The 23,743-nt window shown below is 47.2% G+C and overlaps 1 pseudogene across 1 annotated transcript; it reads left to right on the top strand.

Moving 5' to 3' along the window:
• The first annotated feature begins 7,466 nt into the window (after nt 1–7,466).
• On the top strand, nt 7,467–22,877 carry LOC309585820 (epidermal growth factor receptor kinase substrate 8-like protein 2; annotated as a pseudogene). The gene is made up of 10 exons: nt 7,467–7,541; nt 8,203–8,351; nt 8,497–8,623; nt 8,978–9,093; nt 18,671–18,782; nt 19,549–19,668; nt 20,519–20,666; nt 21,757–21,940; nt 22,347–22,479; nt 22,806–22,877. The product of its transcript is annotated as an epidermal growth factor receptor kinase substrate 8-like protein 2 (transcript).
• Nucleotides 22,878–23,743: the final 866 nt, after the last annotated feature.

Below are 23,743 nucleotides of genomic sequence, written 5' to 3'. Positions count from 1 at the left end.
TTCCACTGTCCCAGGCTGCTCCAAGCCCCAGTGTCCAGCCTGGCCTTGGACACTGCCAGGGATCCAGGGGCAGCCACAGCTGCTCTGGGCACCCTGTGCCAGGGCCTGCCCACCCTCACACGGAAAGATTTCTTCTGCGTATCTACTCTGAACTGAAGTTTAAGTATCTAAGCTCAAGTTTAGTTATTGCTGAGCCTCTGCTGAAGATAACTGAGACACCATAGTAGGAGAGAAAGGAAACAGGCCTGTAGAACAAACCACAGGCGAGTAACAAACTGAAATGATGTGGCCAAGAACAATTATTGCCACAGAAAAGAAACCTCAGTCACCAAAAACTCCAGTCTATTCCTACATCCTCACCCAGGGGGACTCCAAACACGACACTGCAACTCATGCTCCTCCCAGCTCCACACACACATTGCTGGGACCTCTTGCAAGCTGCTCGAGCTCTCTCCACGTGCCAAATCTGCCCATGGCAGAGGTGTTGCTTTCCTGGCTCAGCTCCCAAGACTCAACTCTCAGTATTTCCACCCTCAATACTGTAAATTTCTGGTGATCTGGAGCAAAGATTTCTGGCTTGCTGTGTGGCTTCTCACACAGAACCTGACCCCAGGGGCTCAGTCTCACTCTCTCCGTGTTTGACACAAGTCATAAAGCAAGAACTGCAAAGACATTTCGAGGCAGTATCAGGGGCCTGAGACAGCTTTTGAGATCAAAGTTGAAATCCACTGTTTTCTTTCATTGCTGTTAAACTGTACTGGAGTCCTGGGGGCACTTTTGGGCGCCACAATATAAAAAAGATAAAAAGCTGACAGCATCCAAAGAAGGGACATGGGGATGGGGAAGGGTGTGGAAGGACCATGAAAGAGCTGCTGAAGGCACTGGGTTTGTTCTGGTAGAGAAGTGTGAGGTCAGAACACATCGGGGGCTACAGCTCTGATCTCCGCTCCCTGGGACACAGACAGGACCCAGGGAGCAGCTGGAGCTGGGCCAGGGCAGGCTCACGCTGAGATCAGGGAAAGGCTCTTCCCCCAGAGGCTGCTGGGCACTGCCCAGGCTCCCCAGGGAATGGGCACGGCCCTGAGGCTGCCAGAGCTCCAGGAGCGTTTGGACAGCGCTGCCAGGGATGCCCAGGCTGGGGTTGTTGGGGGGTCTGGGCAGGGACGGGGGTGGGACTGGGTGATCCCTGTGGGCCCCTTCCAGCTCAGGATATTCCAGGATTGTCTCACTCCCCAACAGGGGAGAGTCTGCTCTCACACAGAGCTGCAAACACACTGTGCAGGAGGCAGCAAATGACAACAATTGACATTGATACATTAATAAAGCCAAGATATTAAGGAAGCCAAAAGATAAATTTTCCCTTTTGTTCCTGACCAACAAGACCTGTCCCAGTCCCAGTCCAGCCACTAAGCAACTCCAGTGTGACACCGGGACTGTCTCACACCTCGAGGCCGACACACAACAGCAGCACAGCACCGGGAGTTTAATCACGTTTCCCTCATTAGAGGAGACAATTAATGACCGCTCAGGTGCACAACCACTCCTGCAGAGCGCTTCACTAGACCCCGTTTTGCAAGAACTCCCCCAGGCTGCAAAGCCCCATTTGCCAGGGACCTGAGAGAAGAATTCGGTAGTTTTAAAGGAATGTCAGGAACCAGGAATACACCTGAGTGTAGGAACCGAGAGTGCCGAGAATATTTCTCGGTTTCCATCTCGCCCGATCCATCTGTTACGGCGCAAGGCAGAGGCAGGTCCCTACCTCCCGAGCCTGGGGTCCTCCCATCAGATGAGCCATGCGCGCGGCCAGGGGCGGTCCCGGAGCTTCCATCGGGCCCTCCCGCTATCCCCACGCGGCCCGGGTTCGCGGCCGCTTCCGCGCTGGAACGGCGGCGCCTGCTGCTGACGTCATCACTCCCGCCGCTTCCATCCCGGCCTTACTTCCGCCTTCGGGAGCCCTCGCTTCCACGCCTGCGCGGCGCGGCATCGGCCGCCCCTCCTCAGTGCCGGTTACCCCGGCAACGCCGCTCGCGGCTCGAGCCGCTCCTGGCCCGGCCCCGGCCCTGCCCGGGACGTCAGCCCCGGCCCCGCTGCCAGCCCAGCCCCGGCCCCGCTGCCAGCCCAGCCCCGGCCCCGCTGCCAGCCCCGCCCCGGCCCCGCTGCCAGCCCCGGCCCCGCTTCCAGCCCAGCCCCGGCCCCGCTTCCAACCCAGCCCCGGCCCCGCTGCCAGCCCCGCCCCGCCCCCGCTTCCAACCCAGCCCCGGCCCCGCTTCCAACCCAGCCCCGGCCCCGCTTCCAGCCCAGCCCCGGCCCCGCTGCCAGCCCAGCCCCGGCCCCGCTTCCAACCCAGCCCCGGCCCCGCTTCCAACCCAGCCCCGGCCCCGCTTCCAGCCCAGCCCCGGCCCCGCTTCCAGCCCCGGCCCCGCTTCCAGCCCAGCCCCGGCCCCGCTTCCAGCCCCGCCCCGCCCCCGCTTCCAGCCCAGCCCCGGCCCCGCTGCCCGGCACCAGCGCTTCCCAGGCCAGCCCGGTCCCGCCCACGGTCCCGGCCGCCCGCCCGGCACCTCCAGCCACACACGGACGCTTCAGCTGCCACGCCGATACGACCGATAAGCACAGCACCTCCAGCCAGCAGTGCAATTCGTTCGGCTACTGCAGTTCCATCCTAGGAGCTTTCGGCAGCTACACCTCCTACCAGCTCTGTGTCCACACAGCCCCCGTCTGCACCGCAGCCACAGCCGTGGACACACAGCAGAGACATTTCAACAGCTGCCGTGTCACCACGGCATGTACCCCCTATCATCACTCTGATAACACCACTCAGAGGATTATCACAACAATCACACGATGCTGAACCATGTTTCCCGTGCCATTTCAGCGAAACAAATACGATTTTATCTCCAGAACAGAAAGAGGGCTTTCTCAACTATATGTGGACACCTCTTCCATCACAACAGGACCAAGCACGTGTTATTAATAGTGACGTCTCGCATCGAGACATTCCATTTCATGCACATTCTTCTCGAACTTCTCAGGGACATTCAGCTGATTTTATGGGACTTTTTCATCCTCAAATGCCTGCTCAACACTTCAGTGAGAAGGATATAGTGACCAGCACAGCTTCAGAAAGCATTCCTCTATCTTCCCAAGCTTCATCTCCTTTTTTTACAACAACCAATACAACTCCAACTTCTCATATGCCTTCTTCACAGCTTCGAAATCCACAACAGGCATCTGATCCCTCATTTTTCCACCGTCGCTTTCAGCGTTCGGATGACTTTGTTCGTCACCTTTATTTCCGACTCAGAGAACGTGCAGATTATCTGCCTCCAGAGGTTGCAGCACTGGGTCCCCACCCCTCACCCATCCCGCATGCTGGCAGTACCCTACCCAGATCCACTGCACCCTCTCCTCCAGTGGCCAGATCACAGCCACCTGCGATGGCAGGTTCAGCCACTCCTCGTTTATTTCCTTACAGTGCACAGCCGCAAATACCGACCCCTATTCCTCATCCAGGAGGGGGAGAAGAACATGGAATAATAATAAAATAAAAATTTAAAGTTGTTTATTTTATATTAATTTTTTTTAATTTCATAAGAGAACTACATACCCCATGACATTTGAGTTTCAATTATTAATTCAGTTAAGGTTCTCTTTAAAGTTTGTTTCATCCTCTCTACCCGTCCTGAACTCTGTGGGTGCCATGGGGTATGTAGTTCTCTCATAAAATAATAAAAAAAAAACAAAAAAACAAACAAACAAACAAAAAAACCTTTAAAATTCTTATCCCTTAGACCCTGTGTTTCCCACCCAGCATGAAGCATACTTGCTTTCTTCTGTGTTAATGAGTTCTTTTGAATTTACAAATACTTGTATTAGCGGTGATGGCGCCCGCCCGCGGAGTGATCCGCCGGAGGGACTATTTGTGATGCGCTCCTGCCCGCGGAGGGATCAGCGCTGATGCCGCCCCGCCCGCCCAGCTGCTCTCGCTGCCTTTTCCCGCTCTCCCCTCTGCTCCCAGCGCTTCTCCTGCAAAGGGCGCGGCTTTTCCTGGGCTCTTTTCCTGCCGGGCTGCAGCGAGCGCTCCCCTCAAGGAGCAGGGGCAGCTTTGCTCGCGGCGGCAGCGATTCAACAGAGCAGGCCCGGAACAATTCCTGCTTAGCCGGGCTTTGAGCACATTCCTGAGCCAGCACCAGCAGCAGCGAGTGAGGCAGCGGCACATGAAGGAGGCTGCGGCTCTGGCCAGGCTGGGGAGGGGTTCCTCTGTAATAGAAGAACAGGGAGAGACAAACCAGAAAGGGCAGGAAAAAAAGAAAAAGCCAAGACAAACTAAACTTTTTTAAAAAAATAATCTGGATCCAGAGGGACTTCTGGCTGGAGAACTTCCTGGGGAGCAATCCTGCCCCTCTGGGAGGCAATGCCAGGGCAACTCCAGCTGAAACCTGCACACAAACACCACAAAGATTTCAGATATTTGCAGGAAGCATCCACTTAGCAACTGCTGCTTAATAATTTATTCCCTTTCCCATTAAATGGTACATTCAGTCCACAAGACTTCAACACCTTTCTGGTAGTTTTATTTACAGTCTGCAGCATGTTCTGTAAAACACAGGAGTGCACACAGACACACACGCACAAACATTTAAAGAAGTACAGTTTATTCCAAAGGAAGTCTACGCACTACCTTTTCCGTAAAAATTATAAAAAATACTTTAGTTACTGTATTTTACCTAAACCAAGATACTTGAGAATTCTTCCACAAGTGATGCCCCCTCCCCACAAAGGGCACTCCGACAAGAAGAAATTCAGGAGACTGCATCACCAAATAAAATCCTAATGGCAACTGCTTCAATCCCCCAGAAGAACAACGAATTCCCACTCTGCATCCAGCAATCCCTGCTCTGCAGCCTGTCTGCATCTGCTTTTGTAGGGCTTGTGGGGCTTTTGCATTCACTTCCTTCTCCAGGGCAGTTCCCACAAACAAAGAATGACTGAATTTCTGCAGACTGTCACTCGGCAATCCTGCATTTCACACATGCAAAGGGAAACACTTTCCTTTGAGCCCTTTATTTCAAGGAGTCTCTTTTTTACTGAGCATCCAGTGAGAACAGTGCCCAGTTGTGGCTGTTATTATTTCTCTGCTTTTGCTGCGTGGCAATATTGAGCTGGAGCTCTGCAGAACACCCACTGCAGCCCTTGTCTCACTGGGGCACACCGAATTGACAAAAAAAAGGCACAAAGATGAAACTCCTAAAGCAGCAGCAGCCCCAAGTCACTGAGCTGCTGCTTCCCACCACCAACACTCTGTGTCTCAGCAAACACTTCCAACGCACGAGCCAAGGCCACAGGGGAGTGAAAAGCCCAGAGCCTGCGGGCAGGACAAGCACTCCATTGATCAGTAACAAACCAACACAGCTCAGCTGGATGGTGCACTTAAGACTGGACCTGGAAGCATCAGGAAAAGCCATTGGAACACAAGCTCAGCAGCACAGAATCCATTTGGCACCAGCTGATGAGATGGGAGGCTCTGTGTGGGACACGTTGTGCATTCAGCTTCAACTATGCCACAGCTCCACAGCAGCGCTGAAAAACTTCTGCTTTTAACAGCTGGAGAGGATTTTCTCAATGGAAGTGAAGCTGTCATTAACAGAGGAACAGCACACGATGCACAACATAACCTGCAATAAAAAGCTTTTGCTTTCCAGCATGTAAGCATCCAGGTTACTGGACTTCAGCTCATGGAAACGAATCTGATGATAGATTTTTTTTAAATTTTTCTTGGAACTAAAAAAGTAAAATCTTCCATAAAAGGATAAAGTACAAAAATACTCTCTCAGTACATCTCAGGAAGCCATTTAATACCTTCCATGTCCTAGGAACAACTAGGCAAAACACTTGGAAAGTGTGAGCAGTAGAAATGTTGACCATTGAATGTTTGGCAGCCGTGTGCTCCAGCCCCTGGGAGGGGCTTGTCCCCCACTCCACACCAGTCCTGCAGCTCCCCAGCTATTTCTTCTTCTTCTTCTTCGGGGGCTCATCCTCAGAGCTGCTGCTGCTGCTGCTGCTGCTGCTGCTGCTGCTGCTGTTGGAGGAGCTCGGATCCGAGTCGAAGTCGGAGGAGGAGGAAGAGCTGCTGGAGGAGGGGGAGGAGGAGGAGGAGGAGGATCAATTTGTTGCCTTGAAAATTTCCAGGCCTCACCACCTAAGATGAATTCCTGTGCCCTCCCTCCCTTTCCCACTCCTGGATGAGTGGATTTTGGCCATTTGAGCAACGGCAGAGTGGCCCCAGGGCATGACATAGGCCAGCAGGACTGCAGAGAGGGGCAGAGAGGGAAAGCTGGCCAGGATCTCGTTCCCAGCCCTGAGCAGGGGCTTTACTGGCCTGACTGTCCTGTACTACCCGAGCTCTGGGGACAGTGAACCAGGCTCAGTCCCTGCCTCACCACTGCAGCAGGAATTCTGTCAGTTGTGACCAAACTTGTCCAGTGAACACATCCTACAAGCTCCTTCCTGGGCAGTTATTAATAAGGAAAACCAAGAGACTGTAAACAACCTTAAAGCAGGATACCAAGCTCCAGCCTTTTCTTTGAGAAGCAAATATGGCTAATTTGTGCCTGCTCAGAATCAGAAGGAGCAGCTGATCTCCTGGCAAGAGCCCAGGGTGGAGCACGCAGCAGAGCTGGGACACTGTGGTGGGGTCCTGCCACGTTCCTCACCATGGGGCTGCCGAGTCCCTGGGAAGTGCCCGTTCATTGGGTCACCCTGCTGCCAGCAGTTGTTTCCCACTCCACATTAATGTTTCATCTCCGGCATTTCAAATGCTTTGCATTTCGGTAGGAGCGGGGAGCCTGTCTCCCATGGCAACAGCGCCAGGAGTCCAGGACAGGAGAAGGAGCTGAATGGGAGCACAAACTGGAGAGGTTTCTCACCACAGCTCAGCTGATTGCTGTTACTGAAACCCAGTTCTTGCAGTAAATCAATCCCAAGTGTTTGCTCCTCCATTCTGCCACAGCTCACCTCAAATACCACTGGATTTGGAGCCTTTCAGTGGCCAGGGCAGCTCCAGGTGCCCCAGGCAAGACCTTGGTGGAGACTTTCCCTTGTCAGCAGTTTGCCAGGGGACCCTCAGAACACCTATCCTGTTGTTTTCATCCATGGAACTAGTGGGATTCTCAACCCTGCAAGAGGCAGAAGCACCAACAATCCTGGCCCTTCCTCACTAGGACTTTCAAAATAAGCCAAGGTCTTCTGTGTCTGTTCAAATTAGCTTTAAAGGCACTGATTTAACAGAGAGGGTATTCCCCCCCGCCTGAAATTCATTGGGAATTAGAAATGGACACAAAATAAAAATGAATGATTCCTACTCCTCCATCCCTTACTCTTCTCATCAGTCCACAACACTCGCCCCATGTGACAGAAAAGAGAAGGCACACTCAGGTTAGGGTTAAACTGTGTTTACGTTCTCTTTTCAGGCCAAACTAAGGAAGCACATCCAAAACCCCCGTGCTTCGGAGTTGGTGCATTTCCTCTTCGGGCCGCTGGAACTGGTAAATCTTATTCCCAGGTCTCACTGGGAACTCCTTTTATTTCTAGTTCACACTTACAAGTAGATAGATTGTGCAACAGGGTTGGAAAACTGCTCATACCTGGCCACAGCTTTCTCAGGAACTTCCAGAAGCGATGCCGGTTGTTCCTGGCCTCTGATCCGGTTTGAAGCTTGAAGTAAATACAGGAATCCCAGCAAATATGAATCCTTCCACCGGGTCAATAAGGCATTACTGTGAACAAAAGGGGCAGCCAGCTGGAGTCCCCACTGGGAATCTGTCTGGTCTCACCTTCAGGCAAATACGGCTCAGTATTTGCACTGAAAATGCTTGGAAGCAGAAATCCCAACTTGGAAAAGGAGCCACAAAGGAATAGCAAGATACTTTCCATTTTTTGAAGTGTCAGCTTCTGACACTTCACTCGTCTGTAACAACAGCTCATTTGTAGATCAGCTCTTCCTTTGACTCCAATCCAAAAAAATCTCATGTTCCCTTGAACTGTCCAGTCTCCTTCAAAGACTTAGGTTGATGTTTCTTGCAGTGACTGTGCTGATCCAAGGATCAGCTTTGTCTTCGATTCCTGCTCATCTGTGTGTCCCTGGTTTGACATTTTGACCGTTTCCTGCAAGTTCTCTCCTCTTTGTGTGGTTTGTGTGTGACCCAGATCATCAACAGCTGCGGTGGCCCCGAGCTGGCCCCATCTGTCCTCAGCCCACTGCTTTGTAAAGACACCACCGATTTCCTGAGAGGACACCTGACACCCAAAGAGATAAACCTCTGGGATTCCCTGGGGGAGACATGGACCAGATCCAGGTAAGGACAGAGCTGCCATCTCCCCAGGCTCCCCACGCAGACGGGATGCTTGGATTCCCTGATGCTCCTGCTTCTTCTTTCAGGGGATGCCCTGAAAGACACATTCTTCGTGGATGTCACCTCATATTCCCACTTTCTGTCCTAGAGCCGAGTGGCCCCGAGACACGAATGTCCCCACCTACATCCCCAAATTCCGCAACGGCTGGGAACCGCCCACAGAAATCTTCCGTGGAGCTCCCTGGGAAACAGACATTGGACACTTGCAAGAGGAAGGTTAGTCCTGTGTCCCTGTCTCTTCACTCTCCCTCCCCCTTTTCCGGAGAAATGGAGCTGCAGGGGTAGTGGTGGCATGCAACAAGTAGTTGGCTCAAAACTCAGTTGGATCTGGTTGCCCCAGTTAAATACAGAAAGCAAATGAGGCTGGAAAAGGGCAGCAATAATGAGCCTCTCCCAATCCAAGGCAACAGCACCCTACAGCGTAACTGAGCTCCAGGGACACAGGCTTCCCTGGAGAACACCTTGACCAAAATCTGCCAGACCATGACTCATCTACCACTATCCCTCTCCTTTTCTCCGATCAGCTTTCCCCTTTCCTGGTAACACTGACTCCATGTCTGCCTTTCCAGCTCTCCTCAGCCAATGGATATCCTTACTGGAACTCCTCACTCAAGCGTGGCCAGACGGCTGAGCAGACACAGGTCGGGGATGCCTTCAAACAGAACATCACTCCACATGGAAATAGGTGATGGATCCGCATGCCCGGAGCTTTGGCTCCCGCCTCGGAACCTCATGAACGCACACGGACACGTACAGTGACACTGGGACGTTTGGGCATCCTGGAGACAACTCCCTGCCACTGTTAATAACCATCAAGGGAAGACAAAGATCAGCTGAGGGGTTATTCCCATAAGCACTGTCTGCTGTTTAACCCCCAGCAGCTCTGCAAGGAAAGGAATCGCAGGTGTTTTCCACGCAGGAGGCAAAAATATTGACTGACTTCATCAGTCCATCCATAGGTCTTGTTTCCCAACATCAGCCCAGCAAAGTGACCTTAAGGATCAGGTGGCAAAGATGCTGCACTGCGCTTTGGCTCTCCATGTGTGTAGAGATGCTGGAATCATGGAATCACAGAAGGGATTGGGTGGGAAGGGACCTTAAAGATTATCCCGTTCCAACCCCCTGCCATGGCCAGAGACACCTTTCACTATCCCAGGTTGCTTCAAGCTCTGTCCAGCCTGGCCTTGGACACTGCCAGGGATCCAGGGGCAGCCACAGCTTCTCTGGGCAACCTGTGCCAGGGCCTCAGCACCTTCACAGGGAAGGATTTCTTCCCAATATCCCATCTAAACCCACCCTCTGGCAGCGGGAAGCCATTCCTCCTTGTCCTTTCACTCCAGGCTCTTCAAGTCCCTCTCCAGCTCTCTTGGGGCGCCTTTAGGCACTGGAAAAGGCTCTAAGGGCTCTCCAGAGCCTCCTCTTCTCCAGGCTGAACATTCCCAGCCCTCCCAGCCCGTCTGTGTAATGCTCTAGCTCTTGGAGCACTTCCTGGCCCTTCCTGTCTGATATTGCGCTGGTTTATTAAAGGAAATTCTGACTCTTTCTGCTATCTCTGTGTATTTATCTCCAAAGGACTGTGAGTACGGAAGAGTCATCCCCTATGTTCCTCAGCTCTTCTTTGGGGAACTCACCTACAAATGGAACTGCAGAAATGGGGAGGGAGGAAAAGGAAACAGGATGTGAATCGAGCACCTGCATAGTGACCACAGATGTCCACTGCTAGACAGACACTGATGTCAGGCAGATCATGCCCTCCAAATAGTGCTCAGAAAGAGAACAAGTTTGGGATTCCTGAAACTGCTCTGAATTGGATTTGCTTAAACAGATGTCATTAGTAAAAGCAATCAAAGAAAGAGTTTTGATCCCTCTTCCAAGCTGATGCCACTTATCATGTATCTTCCCTGCATTCTTCTAGGGAAGCTGTTTTTGATGTTGTCCTGTCCTTCTTTTTATAAGGGAGCAAAAATACTTTGTTAAGTATTACTCTTTCAGTTTTGTTTCCTCTCATCTTCTGAGATACAGTAAAGTGAACATTCAGCAGAATAGTTTTGTATTTTTTGAACACAATTCTTCTTTTATCCAACTGAGGCCCTTCTGTGATCATGAAAAAACAGAAACTGTTGTGAACTAGAGTTTACACTCATAAGAGGTTGACATGGGTCAGTTCTCCAAGGTTATTCTTAGTTCAACTGCTGTGTAAACTGTTGATGTCACTGACTGGAGGCTGCTCTTCAGGACATTATAGATATGATAATTATATGACAGAAAATGCAACATATAGTTGAATCTGACCTTCAAGTTCACTAGCTTAAAAAAGGAAAAAAATGTCTGTAAGAAATTTGCTGCTTTTCCCATTACTAAGATGTAATAAATGCCTTCAAGTTTATACTCAGTCGACAGCATATACACATGGACAGCAGTGCCCATCCATCTTCAAGCTAGGGTACATTTTAAGTCTCAATGATCACTGCCTCCAGAAAGCATTTTTGAGACAAAACAGGCAAAGTCTTTTGCATATCTAGACAATCATCCAATACTAGGATCTTCACTCTCACATAAACACTTCATGTTTTTCCACAGAGGAATCTGAGATAGATTTTTCTGAGAAATAACAAACCACCAAAAATTAATTAAATGACAAACAAGGGAAAAGCACCACTTCCTCACTCAGCACATTTTCCTTGATTTTCATTAAGCATTCAGATTTACAGATGCTGATATTGCCACAAGAGCAGTTTTTTTCTGGTTTAACTTCCTCTTCCAGTAGAGCAAGCACAGCTGCAAAATGCAAGCTCACTTCTAGGCTCTCTTACACATCACCAGTTTACCACATTCCAACCAGTCACAGCTGTGCAACACCCTGTCAGGGTACTGGGATTACTGCAGTGCCACAGACAGTTTAAGTGAGGCTCATGGAGCTGTACAATTTTAACTATGTTTTATATGTATAATTAAATGATGCATGACATGGAAATAAGCCAGCTGTACTGAAACTGAACAAACTAACTGCTCTGATGCAACAGTTAAGCATCTCATCAGTTCTAAAATGAAACAGGTTTAAAGCAAAAACAATATAGAGAACAGAATGCTTGACACTGTTAAATAGCATGGTCAAAGGATAATTTTTGAACATTAAGGAAATGCACTCACCCAGTCAAATTTTCAAAAGAATTCCTGGCACCAAAATGTTCTCTGTTTGCTTTTTCACCATGTTTTAAGAATAGATCACTCTGGGGGAAGAAAATCCTGTGTGCAAAACACTGCGTGAAACTAAACAATCCTTAAACATGGCTAATTTCCATGTGGAGCTGATGATTTAGCACTGTCATCCTTCAGCAGAGGAGAAAGAACTACCTGTCTTTAGTTTATTTAGGTAAGATGAAAAAAGTGAGGAGCGTGAATTTGATCTTGCTTCAATTTACTTCAGTGGAAAAACTCTTGCCATGACTTCAGTGAGAATGAGACTGCATCTTAATTCATTCTATATGGAGAAAAACAAATCAGCTGAGAATAATGCTTTTGTTTATTAGATGTAAATTACTACCATAGTCGTTTTTAACAGTGCTAAGTAAATCCTGCTTTAAAAGCCAAACGTTGCCTTCAGTCCTGCTTATTCCTCTGTACTGTGTCACAATGCAGGATTCCTGGTCCTCTGACCAAGTCACCGCTGTCACAGTAAGCATGGCTTGCTCTGGGGAATGGCCACATTCCCACACGGGAATGATAGATGTTTGTGGATGTCACTGGTGACAATGTCCAAATCTGGGCTAGGGCATGCCCCCCAGCCAAGAAACTAGGGTGCACACTTTTGTAATATAAATGCATTCACTGAGAACACAGACTACACTTACTAAAATGTCCATGAAAAGCAGCCAAGTAAATCAAATCAATAGGGTTAAACTTGCAATTAGGATTCTCTCTTTCGGCAGGAAAATTTTAGGATAGCCACAAATTGAGAAAAATTTGCTTTTTTTTCTTCTTTTTCTCAGAAGGCAATCAACCTTCTGGTCTGGCTATTCTTTACTTCTCCCTATGAAGTAAAATCTAAAAAGACACACACACGATATTTATGGAAGGACCTCCCAATGAATTAGGAAAAATTATTACTCAGAAGATCAAACAGAAACAAGACTGTCTACACTGTATGAATTAAACATACATGAATTAGGACACTGAGCCTTCCATTCTTTAGTAACAGAACTGATGCTGTCCTGAAAATGACATTAATGAATTACACTGGTATATGAAAACCTTCTGCATCTGCTCTAGAGGTTGGAATGAGGATGTTAAATGAGGCAGCAGACAACAAGGACGTGCTGCTTAGGGAAGCTGAATATCACTTCTGTGCTTGTGGAGTTCTGCAGTTTGGATGAAGGTCACAGGTTATCTCCAGCTACATGAAAATGAGTGATAAATACACACTGTTGGTCTTAGACTGAAAGCAGTACTGGGCAAAGAGAGTCAAAATATGGAATATTACTCAAAATCATCCCCTGGTTTTCTAAAGATCATAATCTTCTATTAGAAGACAGTTTGTTACCTTCTCCTAATAGTAAAGCTGTAATAGTAAAAGCACCTCAATCTTGTAGAAGTATCTAAGATACACTGAATAAGTAAGGTATATGGAGTGAGAGCACCCTAAAAACATCACAAGAGGAGTGACAATTTCTGGGATAGTAATGACATGAACGAGTATCTAAACGTTAAGTCTGAGTGAATAAGAGAATTTTTCAACTAATGGATCAGGGAAAATGTGAAAGGATGAGATATGTGATTAAAGATCATAGTGTATTCGGTTAACACAGGTGGAAAATATATGACTTTGATTCTGTACTACAACATATTTTAATTGATTTGTGTGTAGTTTTAGTTTTATACATGCACAATTTTTTAGAACACATCTTTAGACTGGGACAAACAATAAAGGAAATCCATTGTATGACTTTACATTGATCCCAACATCACTCACTGGAATATCTTAACATTTCCTGCACAGATTCCCATTCGTTAAGATGACAACCTTGAGAAGAAGGAAACCTATAACTGCCATTCAGAGAAGGTCTAAAATTTCAATTGCTGTTTGAACACAAAGGAGCTTTGACATGCTGTGGTTTATTGAAGCACTCCTGCAGTTATAGACACATCTTTAACCACCCTACCCTCTCCCTCTTCCTCCATCCACCACTGATTGATGCAACTGGAAGCTTCAGTAACTGCAGAGCAAAGTCCCGCTTACTTCCAGCTCTCCTGCCCCAGCAAATGCTCAGCTCTTCTGGGAAGATGGAGCTATGCCATAAGCACATTGCACCTGAAAGGAGATGAAACCTTCCCTTCAAAGACACATGTGACCAGGTTTTTGGAACTGCCTGATGTGGCCAGTTCTCATCTGTTTTCCATAAAGAAGGAAAAGAGCCCTGTATTCTCCTCTTCATGAGAGTTCAAGTATGAATTCCAAAGAACAGAGATGCCAGGACTTGTCAGTGACATGACTAACAATTTTATGAGAACTGGCAAAAAACCAGTTCATTTCTCCTACATCTTATTCTCAGAAACCTTGGAATTGTTTTGTTTGAAAGATTTGGGGGGAGGAAGGTAGACTTAATTCTCACAACTATATTAAATATTCAGTACATCTGATATTCTGTTGTCAACACGCAAAATATAGTTTAATTATGATAAGCCATACTGGAATCATTTACAATACATAAATGTGAAAAAACAGCATTAAATTATTTCTTGTTCCATGTGGAAAAATATACACCTTCCAACCCCCCAAGAAAGTAAGACAAGGCACAATAAATTCTGGTAATTCTCTTTCTTCTGACTTTTCAGTTCCATCACAGCTCTCAAAACTAAGATTTATGTGCTGTTTTGCATCTGTATCTGTTGTTGATTTTCCCCCCCTACAGGGATATAGGTGAATAAGTTTGGACAGGAAACGGTATCCCTCAAGCCAAACTGAAAGGTTTATAAAGTTGCTAATAAAAGTTTGGGTCAGGGCCTAAATATCAATCATCTGCTCACTGTCTTTTTAAACAAGCTCAGGCATTTTCCCAACTGTTCCCAGCAGGTCTCTGCCACTATTTTAAACTAAGATTTCAGCCATTTTTTTTCCCCTGTGTTGACCTCACTAATTTTTCTTTCTCCCCCTCTTTACCTGCCAAAGGCATCCATCAGGATTTTGCCAAAGGCTATCTGCTTTTGAAGTTGAGAGGAATTCACTAATCGTGAGTGTCAAATCCACAGTAAATGCCATGGCCATATGGTATATGCTGCTTTTGGGAATTAGCTCAAAAGGCCTAGCTGTGAGAAGGCCGGCTGTATGTCAGGAGGGTTTTACTGCTAACTTTCATAACTCATGTCAGCTCTTTCAGTTTCTGTATGCATTGGCTTCAGGGAGTGCAACTGTTCCCTGAATTTATAAAAATGTTGTCAAGATCCCTTGATCTTGCTTCCTCTGTCTCTCTCGCACAAACACATCCAAACACATTTATATACACAGTGGAATAGCATGCACAGTGGCATGCAAAGCTAGCAAAAGAGAAGCTTGTAAATAAATAGCATGTCATTCTGCTTACTCAATACATTTCTCTGGGTGTTAAACTCATGATAAACATATCATAAGCCCCGATGAAGGCTCTACAGCCTGTCCCATCACACCATCCTGAGTGTAACTCTGCAATGCATAGGAAGACATAAGTTTGAAAAACAGAGCAGAAATAGCTCCCCTAAGGGCAAGGTGCTGACATAGCTGAAACATAACTAACTGGAGAGCATTTGTTTTCACTAAAGAAGGAAGTGTCAGTGACACATCTCTGTGCCTGTGGAGGTGTACTGTACATTCAAAGCAAAAAGAAATCCACCTTCTTTAAAAAATTGGCCATTAATACATAAATATGTCTGTGTTGAAATCCCTCAGACGGTACCATTCTTAACAAGAACTACACACAAGACTAAGAAATTCTGCAGAGAATCACGCTTTTGTGATCCAAAGAGGCAAGGAGAAAGAAAACCACATATGAAGAGTTTAACATACCCACTTAGTGATAGAAAAAGAATTATTACAAAAATAAATGTCAGTCCCCTTGAAACACTTGAGTCAGCGCTCTCAACTTTCTCTGATGCTGTAGGAAGGTGTGAATGTCCTCCATGTGTCACATCATCCACACCAGCCACACAGGAATGTCTCCAATGCACCTCAGAGCCTTTCAAGGACCACTCCCCTCTAATTTATGTATACTCTGTTAACATCCTCTTGGAGCAAACAGAAATAATACTTTTAAAAGACATTTATACTTCAGAAACATGTGCCCCGACACAACAAAAAACCCAGATTTTAATACTGCCCCGAGGCAGAATTCATCCATCTTTAAGGCTTCTATTATGTATTTCCTGGTTAGTAATACAAAAAGAACTGCTGGCAGTATCACATCGAAACCAAAGTGCCAGAATCAGAAAAACTACTGAAAAGTTTACCTTTATAGGAAAGCTTCAGTCTTGGGATATTTTGTTTTGACGTTCCAGTGACTGGAAGGAACAGCATCGCTAAAGACAGCAGGCTGCAGGCATGTGGCACTTGCAAAGCTCTCATTCTGCTCTCCTCTTCTGTATCTTCTTTTGTACTATGGTGAAATATCTCCCCACTTTTCAAACAATCCAAGTTTTATCTGGAAGAAAAAAAGAAAACATCTGTAGATCTGCTTTACTGCATAAGCAACAATTCTGTAAGCAAGCCAGACCTATTTCTAAAGAGCACCTCAGTTAATTTCTTTGCTACGAAAGTATTTTTCCTCTAGTACAAGTAAATATGTTTTGTTTCTTTAATACTAAATTTACACATTTTGACATTGGAAAAATATGTAAACTTTTCAGACACCAATGTCTAGCCTAGCTAACGTTTAAGCACAAATTAAATTAATGCAGTATCCATAAAAAGAACATTTGACATTCAAAAGTGACCATGCAACTTGATAGTTAATACCAGTCCATTGGATATCTTACATGTTTTATAACTCTTTTTGTCTCAGTACAACAGCTATTGTGTGTTTATGCTATGACTAGAATGAACTGTAATGTCTCAGATGCCATGGGGGTACAAGCTGAGTTAACAGTGAGTACTTACCCATCAAAAACTAAACTAAGAAAACTGGAAAGAGCAAGCAGTTGTGTTTAGTTTTAATAGAGAAAAAAGTCAAAGCGGATGATGGATTTAAAAGTGCTTTCAGTATGATATTTCCAGCAGAACAACTGCCTCAACTCATCCACCAAAATGTCCTATAAACTTTAATGAGTGTTTCAGGCTGGGGTCAATAGGCTGATACGGGATTTTGTTAGCACAGTGTGCAACTAAGCCAGCTTTGCAACACTTTTCACTTAGTAAGAATCATTCATATTCCATAAATCTTGAAGTGTTTTACAACTGAAAGCAATTATCACTGCCCTTATTTTCCCTATGCAAAAACGGAACCATAAAGCTGCAGTGAACCTATTTCCTCAAGGTCACACAGCAAGCACAGTAGTTGAAAAGAAAACAGCAACAGCAGTCCTGCTGTCCTTTGTACCCAGCTATCAAGGATCCCTTTTGCCCAATAACTCGACTTTTGCACATGAAATTATTTGAAATGGCATCTTGAGTTCTGAAGGCAAAACTTCATGGTTAATAAATCACAGAGATCAGAGTATGAAAATATTTGTGAGACCAGATCCTTCCCCCTGCAAGTGCCTGATGCTAGAGGTCAAGGGAGATGGCTGGTGAAATGACAAATGTCAGTGTTTGAGTAATGCTGTAAAACCAAGGAGTAAGGAAATGTTATGGTTAGTCAAGAGATTAATGGCTCATGATGTGCCATGAAAATTCTTTTCTGAAAGGTACTGGAGCTGCCTGATTAAAAGAGCAATCCTAGTGCCCACATCAGCCAGCACTTGCACAGACACCAAAGGAGAGGTTCCTTGCAAGTCCATGAGAGATGCAGCACAGCTTGTGGCCCCTGAGCCTTTCCACCGGTCTGTTATTTGAACTCCTGCAGCACTGGGTCTTGCAATTCTGTGAGCTACAGCAGCACCCAGAACCAATTCGGCACCTCCTGATACAGGCAGTTCATCCTTCCTGGCATGAAAGGATGGAAACAGAATCCCTTCCGTTCTCTCTGACACAGGAAATCTTTCTCAGATGAAACTTGGGCTTTCTGAGCCTCCAGACTTTCGCTCAATAGCAAAAGACAAGGAAGTGTGCAAGAAGAGCATGATGGTGAAAAAGAGGGAAACAATTCGTAAAATCCCCAAAGCATAATTCCTATTGCAGAACACTAAGCTTCTTCCTTCTCAGTCCCCTCTTCAACACTCATATTCAGTGTCTGAATGCACTACTCTTGGCCAAGTGTGAGTACATGTTCACGAAACGACATGGAGAGAAAACAGACAAACATGAAATGCCTGTTTCATCTTTCTCTTCCCTTTATTACAGTATCAGATCCTAAAGGAACACCCTTACTTCTTCTGTGCCAACACATCTATCTGAGGGTGGACCACGAAGGACTAAAGTGGATTAGACTATCCCAGGGTTAAATCGCCTTGAAGAAATTTATTTAGAGGTGAAAAAGGGGAAAAGAAGGAGAGGGGAGGAGGGGGAAGAATACATGAAGATGAGACACCAGCCCTGTTCATCTTCAGCAGGATGATAGTGACAAACCATACTTCAAAAAGAAGCAATTAAGAGGGAGCCAGTCTCACTGCAAGTATGTTGAGAAGTCACGGCCTGAAGGTCTGGGCCTCAGCCAACAGGGAACTCACCAAAGGATATGGGGCTCATTTTCTTGAGGCAAATTACTGTGAAGAATCAGGACTAAATTTGACTAAAAAAACAGTTGCATCAATGCACTGTCATTTGCTGAATTGATTGAGAATCAGCACCAAACTCGGCCCTTCGGCCATAGCTCACAACCTCACTTTTTCATGTAGGCTTTTTTTGCTAATGGGAACCTTCCTTTTTTCTTGGTTGGGTTATTTTTCCCCTTTCCCCTTTTATTTGAATAATGTCTGTGAAAAACCATTTGCTTTCACGAGGCGGTTAGTTTACACTGGAGGCAGCAGCTCTGTGAGCTCGAGCCAACCCTGTCCTGTCTTTAGATTCATTGCAATCTGGCCACATTGTCACATATATTTTTAGTTTATGATGGTCCTCTAATACAATTCCAGCTTCCACACAGAGTCCTTCCAACAGTCTAGCTCAGGTTAATGAACTTCAGGCCACTTCTCTTCTGCAGGAATTTCGAGGCCCAGGGGGTGGCTGTGCCCAAGAGATTTGCCAAAATCCGCTACGATTTCACCGCGCGAAACGCCAGTGAGCTCTCGGTGCTGAAGGATGAAATCCTGGAGGTACGTGACCGCTCCTGGAAAAGGTGTGTCCCCCAGGGGCAGGAGAGAGCTCGGGATAGCAACAAGCACCAACTCCATTTTCCCTGGTGGTATCTCAGCAGTGACACAAAGCTTTGCTCAAACCCAAAGCTGGAGCAGGCTGCCTGTGCTGTGTTGTGTCATTTCCTCAGCTCAAAGACATCGGTCCCATTTTAACCACAGTGAGGAGGGAGGACAACAACTCGCTCTAGAGCCCTGCTCATCCCCCGCTGGGTCGGTTCCTTATCACCACTTCCTCCTCCACGAGGATTTGTTTTCTCTGAAAAGCACCTTTCTCATAACCTTTCTCTTACTGCAGCACTGTTGGCAGCTGGACAAGGTGGGACGTGACTTGGGCTGACACTGATCTGTGACCTGAGGAAAAGGTTTCTCTGCAAAATGTGGCTTTTTATTTATTTAATTATTTATTTTAATGCAAAAAGACATCAGAAACTCAGTCATTAGGAAAAAAAGGTCTGGAGAAACAGGGACATTATGTAGGAACTATGAGTTCTTCAGCACGCAGAGGTGCTCTCCTGTTCATCCTTACGATACATTCTGATGCTTTCCAGGAAAAGTTTCAGTCCTGGATTGCATCTGAGAGCAACAGATCTGATTAGAGCTCCTGGCCTCAGTGATGTCCTTCTGGCAACTTCACCTTTTGGATGGTTCGGCCCCGCTATATCCTGGTTGTTTATGCCTGAAATCCCATTTTCCCACAGCAGATTTATTTTTGTCCCTCTCTCAGGTGTTGGAAGATAATAAGCAGTGGTGGAAGTTGCTCAACCGGAGTGGGCAGGCCGGTTATGTTCCGTACAATATCCTGGATGTGGTGAAACTGGAAGAGCTCAAACAGGTCTGTAGTCAGGTAATACCTGACTGGTATCAGCTGCAGGGCACAATCTGCCTCTGGGAATAATGTTGGCATTAGACCTCCCTGATTTCTTAGGATACTATGCACCAATCAGGACAGACCTTCAGAAGTAGACAAAGCCAGGAGATTCCTGAGTCTCCTATGATAAAATTCACATTTTGCTACGATCGTCTTCCCAAATAAGGCCTATCCTTCCTATTTGTGCACCAGCCTCCTGCTTTCCATATTTTTCCACATCAAGATTTTTCTTGGGGGTTAAATTAAAGATGGACACTTCCCTCAGCCAGTTCAGTTCAGCACCAGGAACACGTTACTGGAGTGGAGGCAGATGGAAACACCATCTAAGTGAGAATTAACTGAATACTGCAACTTGCACTGCAGAAACGTGGAGCTGGAGTGTTCTAAACACCCTAGGGAAGCATGGAATTGCTTCCCCATTTTGGTATTGCAGCGTTTGGGCAAAGCCTAAGGCGGCCCAGCAGGCTTCTGGATAAATCCCTGCTAGTTTAATCAAAACGTCAAAAAACTTTCCAGTCCGCTCCAGGCCCTTGGCAGTGGTCCCGCTTCACATCCCAGCTACGGAGCAGTGAGGCTCTGCCTTCCAATGAGATCGAACACGTTTGGCACAACTAGGAATTCCCTTGCGCAAACTTCAGACTTTGCTTTGGGTTCTTCATTCCCAGAAATTAACTTCTTCCATGCAGCTCCACCTGAGGTCTCCCCAGCCCCACATCAGCACAAGGAGAACACGGCAGTTTGTCCCTCCGTGGGTGTGAGGCAGAAAGCTTAAGAAAATTAAAAACGACCAAAAAAAATTCTTACTTTTCTTTCCCTTTCTAACCAGTCTAACCAGAGGTACAAAGGAGACCTGAGCCCCAGGGGCCATGGCCCATCCAGCCCAACCCACAAGCTGCCTGCCAGCTACGCCGGGGATAAGTGGGGCAGTGAGATGTTGTCGCGCCACTCTGCACAGGACGCCAAAGAACGCACGTGTGTGTCCCACTCTGGGCTCCCCTGGGTTTGGGCGCTCGGGGGACCAGACCTGCCCAAGGGGCTCCCCTGCACCTTTTACTGATCACAGCAATGCAGCAGCACTGTGTCTGGAGGCCATTCCAGGCAGGACAAGAGCCAAGAGAGCAGCCCTGGGGCTTGTGACACCGCCGGGGCTCTCGGGCGGCCCGGGCCGAGCAGGGCAATAAGTGATCACCCCATGCCTCCTTCCTCCAGTTCTAACTTCCTCCTCCTCCTCCTCCCAAGGAGAGAGTTTCCTTTCTCTTCCAAAATGTTTAAGTGTGTCTAAGGAACAGCTCAGGTCAATCCCTTTCTCTCACTTCCTTTTGCTCATCTCCCGGCACACACACAGTGCCCGCCTGGCCGCTTCCTTCATGTGGTTCCACAGAATTCCCGGCCAAACAGGAGATCCGCATCACTCCCTCACCCTGCACGTGCTGTGGGGCTCACAGAGCAGGAGAGAGATCTGGGGCCCTGCTCACCTCACCCCTTATCCCACCCTGTCCACTCCTGGAAGCAGGAGCCCTTCTGGGACGACAGGAAGCCCCACAATACAAGGACACAAATCTGTTCGTATCACTGAGTTATTCTCCACAGTCTTCAGGAGTTTCATGGGGAAAGCGATACTGGATGAAGAGTCACTGGAGTTTTCACAGAAGCACAGGATGCCCTGGGCTGGAAGGGACCTTCAAGCTCATCCCATCATGAGTGTGTTGCTCATTCCCAGTTTGTGCTTCCTGCCGCTTCCGTTCTGTTGCGGAGCAAAACCTGGAGCTCTGCGATCAGCAAATTAGTGACTAGAAGCAGCAGAGAGGACTGAAAAGGTCTCAATTCCAAACCTCCAATTGTAGATTCTCACAGAACTGTGCTTCCACATCAGGCAACAGCCAAGGGGTGATGGGAGCAAAATAAATGGCAACACAGGGGCACAGGAAAATGGGAATCACTTTTCTGGGCTGAATTTAAATAAGAATGTTGAGCCACATCCCCATCTGCCTTACAGTTTCCCCACAAACATTTAATGGCATTTTTGACTGAAGACTTGCTTTCATTCCCTACTTGTTTCTACAGAACTTATTCACCAAACGGATGAGCTGAACGACGAGCTGCTAAAGAAGATCACAAACAATAAAATTCAGCCTCCCCACAGGAATTTCAAAGTGGAAAAGCCTCAGCAAGTTTTCGTGCCCCTCACCTTTGAATCCAGCACTGAAGAAGTCAAAGCCTGGCTGGAGGCCAAGTCATTCAGCAAAGAGTAAGATTTGCCCTATTGCCACGTGCAATGCTCGTCCTTCCCTGGAGAAGGAGCGGGGGAGGCCACCGGCACCATCTCACCTGGGACAAGCCACTTGGATTTACTTACAGAGCCTGTGTTGCAAATTAGATTTCAACCCTGTTCAATCCAGGCTCTATAACCAGAATGTTCAGAGCCCAAAGTCACTCCCTTTCTCTGGTATAAATATTTTCTTGGAGATAAACAGTTAACTAACTAAATCCAAGGCCTGAAATGCTACTGGAATTGCAGCTGCCACCTTGGAACAGCCCCAGGGCCCCGTGATATGGTCCCACTGCAGCTCCTGGCCTCCCATCTCCAACTCCTCACCTCTGGCACGAGGCCACGTGCAGCACAATCGTCACCTCCCTACTTTGTGTCTCCCCAGGACCGTGGAACACGTGGGCATCCTCACCGGAGCTCAGCTCTTCTCCCTCAACAGAGAGGAGCTGAAGAAGGTGTGCGGTGATGAGGGAAACAGAGTCTACAGCAAGATCACAGTGGAGAAAAACCAGCTGGAGGTAAGCATTTTTCTGGATAATTCCTGCTGGAATGGGGGCTGTACCAGCAGCGTCAGATAGCTCATTAAACAGGCATTTTAAAAAATACAATTGTGGGGAAAAAAAATGCAACCAAACCTACACCAGCAATAAAACACACGTAAAAATTCCGAAGTGTCTTTTGAGCAAATCTGTAAGATCCCCCTGTTTCCACTAATTAATCTGCTTTTTACTGATATCACTTATCTCTTTGAAACTAGCTCTACTTTTACAGCATTAATTAAATACTGTCACTTAACTGCAGCTTGAAGTTCAAATCCAAACTGCCTGTTTTGTTTCCATTCCAGAAAAGCAGAGGGGAGTCGGAGCTCCAAGAAATCACGAAGCGCCGCCAGGAAAGGATTGATTCTGCAAATTAAAGTCTCTCTGCTTTATTTCAGCTCTTAGCCCTAAGTAGTGCAGAAAAAAAGGGAATGAAAGCAATGATTCCTGGCCCAGGCCAGATGCAGCAGAGCTCCCCTTGGGGTCCAGCTGCCATCAGAGTGACAATTCCTTGAACACTGTTGGGAAGGGTTGACAATAAGACCATGTCCCACTGGGAAAGGTGTTTTAATTTTGCATGAAGTATTTTTTTAATAACGATATATTTTATACTGAAATTTTCCGTGCATGCGATCAGAGCAGGATTCACACGGGGCTGGATGTACAAGGGCTGGCTTCAAGCAAAAAAAGACCCCCAAAGCTTTTCTCCGAGGGCTGTCCCCTGCTCCCCACTCTCCCCTGGCAGAGCAGGCGTGGCACACAGCACAAGAGAGGCCAGCCTCAAGGCTTGGAGCCTGGAGCAGAGGAATAAGGCTTTAGAACCCTGCAATGGTTTGGGTTTAAGGAAAGGACATTAAAGCTCATCCCATTCCACCCCCCTGCCATGGGCAGGAATGCCTGTCACAAGCCCAAGTTGTTCCAAATCCTGTCCAACCTGGCCTCGGACACTTCCAGGAATGGTGAGTCATGACCTCTCTGGGCAACCTAACCCTTTCTATTTCCATTTCCATTTCCTCCTCAGTGCAGGTGTCCCCTGCAGCCCACGAGGGCTGGTGACAACTGCCTGTCCTTGTCCTGTCCCCCTGTGCCCCCTCGTTGGACAAGGCTAGAATGGCAACACACATTCCCAAAGTCTGGCTGCTTCCTTAAATCCATGGACCAGCTAGTGCTATCTCTGAACAGCTGAAATGAGCTTTCAGTGCCTAGAAATGAGCAGGAGTGACAAACAAAGGGATTTGAATCT

Source organism: Coloeus monedula (genome assembly GCF_965178545.1).
Source record: "Coloeus monedula genome assembly, contig: HAP1_SCAFFOLD_482, whole genome shotgun sequence".
Taxonomy (NCBI): domain Eukaryota; kingdom Metazoa; phylum Chordata; class Aves; order Passeriformes; family Corvidae; genus Coloeus; species Coloeus monedula.
This window is presented reverse-complemented; position numbering and strand designations above follow the sequence as displayed.